Raw genomic sequence first — 5367 nt, 5'->3', positions numbered from 1 at the left:
TGGTGTTCAATTGAATACCTGGACTGTTCCACAAAATCTTTTGACTGGTGGAAACTTCACCATCTTTCAGCACCATGCATACTCTTGAATTTCCATTGAGCTCACAGACCCCTAGCAGCGATGCTGTGCCATGCCTTTGTGCAGTGTTCCCTCTTAAATGCACACCCAAAGAACCAAGGAGACCCCCACATAGATATCTGGGGGCTCTTTTGTTGTACAGCTCCTGCCTCTCTAGTACCACAAATTCCGGACAGCTCACTGTTCCCAGACTCTAATATTTATTTCTTCCACTCTGCATAACCTCTGCTTTGTTTGTGGTTTCTCCTTTGTGTTGCCCCCAGGAAGAAATGTAAGGAAGAAATGTAGGTAAATATTGAGCTCACCTCATGTGTTTTCTTTCTCTCAAGGCTAACTTCCCTATGCTACCTCTTGTCCAATATAAAAATTCCTACTTCCTTGTTTCATATATTTTATGCAGTTTTAGAGTTATTTATGATTATAGGATAAGTTTAAAATTCTTTATCCATCATGGTCAGAATCATAATGTTATGAATCTCTCTAGATCTGTCTCATTTGTGCTTTATGTCTCCTGTCGAAAGCATTGGGCTTTGATAGTAGACCTTGTCCTGTGACCATCAGTTAGAAATCTGGAAAAAGTTTACCCTTTCTCCTTTCAGCTCTGATTCTTTCTTCTATGTATTTCATTTACATATAAATATCTGCAGTGCTCATCCTTTCTTACTTACCCTTACATACTTATAACTTGGTATTTAATAGTGAAGTCCATTATATTTCTCAACGACTTCACCAAAGGGTTTTTTTGGTTTTTGTTTTTTTTCCCCCTGGAATATTATGTGGTCTGCTACTTGAATTAAGTAAACTGTGACTCAGTGCTTATAAAACGTCTTCGGGACATGGAGCTGCCCTGGATGGTGCTTCAGAGGTAATCACCGGACATTGTAAATCCTCACAGGGCCTACATGATGGAATAGAGGAGAGTATGGGCCATGATGTGAACCAATGTATATGAGGTGCAGAGGTGCCCAAAGATGTACTTACCAAATCCAATGGATGTGTCATGATGATGGGAACGAGTGTTGTTGGGGGGGGGGGAGAGGGGGGGTGGGGGGGTGGGGTTGAATGGGACCTCACATATATATTTTTAATGTAATATTATTACAAAGTCAATAAAAAATAAAAAATTAAAAAAAAAAAAAAAAAAAAACTCTTTGCTTGTTTTTGATAAAATGAAAATGGACCTGAAATATCTTTTTTAAAATTTTAGTCTGTGAAATAAACCTTTCATCTGCTGGCATTACTTATTTCAATTTCCGATACTCACTCTATGTAATTTTTTAAAAAATGAAAACCTTCTTTAGTGGAGGTAGACAAAATGTTAAAGGGGGCCCCTTAGGGTCAAACTCAGAGATCCTGCTGCTAAAGCCACAATCCTACTGTGCCCTAAGGGAACATTAAAACAACTACTGATGAAATTCTACATACATCTTATATAAAATGATCTGTAGGAGAAGTAAGACTTTAATCACTGAGGGCCAGTAAAGGAGTAATGGACTAAAACCATAAAAGATACAGTTTTAAGCCAGTAGCAAAACGGGCAAAAAACCTGTACAGGCACTTCACAAAAGAGGATACTAAATATCCAATAAACATATGAAAGGGAGATCAAAAATCATTAGACCAAGAAAATGAAAATGAAAATCACAATGAAATACCACTACACATCTGCTAAAATGACTATAATGAAAAAGACTACAGCAAGTGCTTATAAGGAAAATGAGCACTTGAAATTTTCTGTCTGTGAGAGTTAAACAGGGAAAACACTTTGGAAAACTGGCAGCATTCACTAAAATTGAATATAGGCAAACCTGACAGCTTTCAATCCTACTCTTAGAGATAGCCAATAGAAATGTGTTCATAAATAGAGAAAATACTAATACAAGACTGATCATAGCGCCTTATTTGTTACAGTCCCAAACTGGAAACATGCCAAATGGCCACTGACCAAAATAGATACATAACAGTTTATTCATATGATAGAATGCTATAAAGCAATGATGAAGAATAAACTACTGCTATATGCAACAATTTGGATAAATATCACAAATATGATATTGATTAAAATAAGCTATATACAAGAGAATATACACTGGCCAATTCCATTTACATAAAGTTTCAAAAAGGGAAAAAGCTAATTTGTGGTATTAAATATCAGGATTGTAGTTACTTTGGGGAAAGGGGATAGAGATTAGGAGGGGATATGAAGGAGGCTTCTTGAGTATTTATAATACTCTATTTCCTGATCTGGGAAGTAGGTACTTGGGTATATGCACTTTGTGAAAACATACCAATTTGTACCTTGTGATTTGCACTTTTCTGTATTTATGTTACATTTAAATGAAATATTTACTTCAAAAAACAGATGGTTTAATAACATTAAGGAACAATCTTGAATTGGAGTTTGATCCACAGGAAATATAGGAATGTAAAAGTCATTATTACCCTAGCTATTCCTGAAATTTGATTTGCATAGGATTTCCACACTCACTAATACTAAAATGATGGATAAGATTTTGGTGGAATTGAAGGCAATACCAGTGCAAATGGAAAAAACAGCACGATAAAAGCACAATAGTGAGCAAGTGCGGGCCATATCCAGGGACTAGTGAGAGGTGGAATATCCACTGCTCCCCTGAATATCCCTAGGTTGAAAGATTCATATGGGAGCAACATGGAAAAGCTGATTGGTAAGAAAATTTGGCACCATACTGTGAACTATTTTGAACTATTTCTTTATCTCCCAGGTCATGATGAGCCAATAAAAGTTTTGAACAGGGAAGTGATATTCCCTTCCCTCAGTTCTCTTTCTACTTTAAATAGAGTGAGGTATGGGGAGGGTATCTTAATTGATTGAGTGCTTATTTTGTCCTAGGCACTTTGGATTTTTATCTGCACAACAATCCAGAGAGGTGGGTTATTCTCATTTTACAGATGAGGAAATTGATACCAAGAAAGGTTAAGTAACTTATACAAGGACTACAGAAGTGACCTTCAACTAACAGATGAGATAGTCTTTCCTTTTTAGAGTGGACCTAGGAAATAGGAAATAGAGCTGAGAGGGATTCAGAAAATGATTTATTCATTGGCGATGGAAGTTGGCAGATAGGGAAAGGAAACAAATAATACCTCAGTAGCATTCTGAGATAGCCTATCCAAGGTAAGTGGCTGGCATGGTTTCCATGGTAACAGATATCCCCATCCCACTACACTGATCTTTCTCTTGGCCAGAAAACCCAATTTGATGATCTTGCCCAAGCTATGGAGTCAGACGCCTTTAATCTTGTGTCAGCTCAGGGCACTGCTTCTAGAAAAATACTTTTTAATTTAGCAAGTCATTATTAATGACTCTTCCTCTTGTCTCAGAAATGTTCTACTGCTCAATGATGTACTGAGTGAGTGAGTGTTTTTTGAAATTTTCCGTCTCTTTCATAGCTTTCAGAATTGGCTCATGTGAAAAAGAGTTGAGAAGGATGGAAAATTTTCTTTATTCATACTGAGGTCTGTATCACCAGTTCTCTCGCTCTCTCTCTCTCTCTATATATATATGTGTGTGTGTGTGTGTGTGTGTGTATGTGTGTGAATCAATGATAGGCCATTTTTTCATTAAATGCAATAGTAGTTTTGATGTCAGACGATATTTTGAGGTTCAGTTCCCAGACCCATTCCTTCTAGTTATATGATTCAGGCAAGTTAATAAACTTCCCAGAGTTTCTTATCTGTTTTATGGGATAAATGAGTACTACATAGTAAGAAAATGGACATAAAGTGTTTAACACACAGCCCAACGCTAAATAAATTCTTATTAACCCCATGTTTAGACCAGCTTTCTGGCCTTTCCATTGCTTAATGGAAAATTTCTTGGGAATGTTAATACTGTTCCCAAAGGAGTTGGGAAATTAGATTTTTTTATTACATATTACTGGAAACCGATCAATATATATAATGATATATATATATATATATATATATATATATATATATAATCAACATGAGATCAATAATATTTAGGGAATAAGATTCACAATTACATTTAAAAGGCAATATTATTGCATGGCACTTAAAACCCAGGATTTAGAATCCAATTGGCTGACTCCAGGGATCCTACTTTAAGCTTCCAAAGATATGAACATAAATGGGTTCTGTGTGCACCCATTTTACAAAGACAGCTTGAGGTATTCTATTCTAGCCACAAGACTTTTACACCTGGATACATGGACCCTCATTGTGTAACCAGGAGAAAGCCATTAAAACTCCCCAGCTTAATTTTCCTTTACTTTAAAATGGAGATAATCACAATACCTCCTACATGGAGATGTTGTGAAGTTTAAATAAGAAAATCAATGAAAAAGGGCTTAGCATAGAGTATGCACTCATTAAATGTTAGTATAATGGATTCTATTAGTTTCCCACCTGGATACTCTGTTCACAGGCTAGCAAACACTCCACTGAGTAGGTGGAGTAGTGGTAGTTCCTGGCATGCTCCAGCAGCATGATTACTAAGATTTTCATGAGCGGAAATGAACTGATTGGGATTTGGGTGGAAGGGGATGCACTATCTGGTACAATGTCTCAGGCATTTGAAAAGTGAGAGGAAAACAGATTAACTATAAGGTCTCTAGAATTAAATGAATAGTTGAAAAGAGAAAATTAAAGGCTCAGACATTAGAAGTTCAAAGCAAAGTATGAGAATCAGAAGACCTCAACTCTTGCCTCTGGCAGAGGGGAAGAGGAGATAGAAACAGTCAAAGATCAGCTCTAAGAAGGCCGAATTCTCAACTTAAGTCGGTTTCCTAAGCCAAAAGCAGGGCCTTGATAGGGAAAGAGTGGGATCTTGAGGTTTGGGATAGAAATATCTGCATAGATGCATTTTGAAACCCCAGATTCGCCTGACCCTTCTGATCCTGATGAAGTGGCTTATTTCCCATTGTTGAAGATAGAACCCCCCCCCACCCTGCCATCCCTATGTTGCTTGAAAAATATAAAGGGATTTTAAATAAGACAATACAGAGTTCTTTCCATAATGTGCTCCCACCTCACAACCTGTCTACAGACCTATAACTAGGATTAAATCTAGCATAGCTCAGTCAGGAAAGTGCTAGGTCTGCCAAGGGAAAGGAGATATATGTCAGAGGAGCTACAGAACCTGGGAGAAATTTACTGGCAGAAGCTGGGTGAGTGTATCTAAGAGAGGACCCTGTAAGGACTTGACCAAGGGGAACAGAATATAAAGCTGGTTAAGGAAAAGTTTATGGCTATGGGGACACTCCACCAGAGCATATAGAATGGACT

Source organism: Dasypus novemcinctus, chromosome 13 (genome assembly GCF_030445035.2).
Source record: "Dasypus novemcinctus isolate mDasNov1 chromosome 13, mDasNov1.1.hap2, whole genome shotgun sequence".
NCBI lineage: Eukaryota > Metazoa > Chordata > Mammalia > Cingulata > Dasypodidae > Dasypus > Dasypus novemcinctus.
This window is presented reverse-complemented; position numbering follows the sequence as displayed.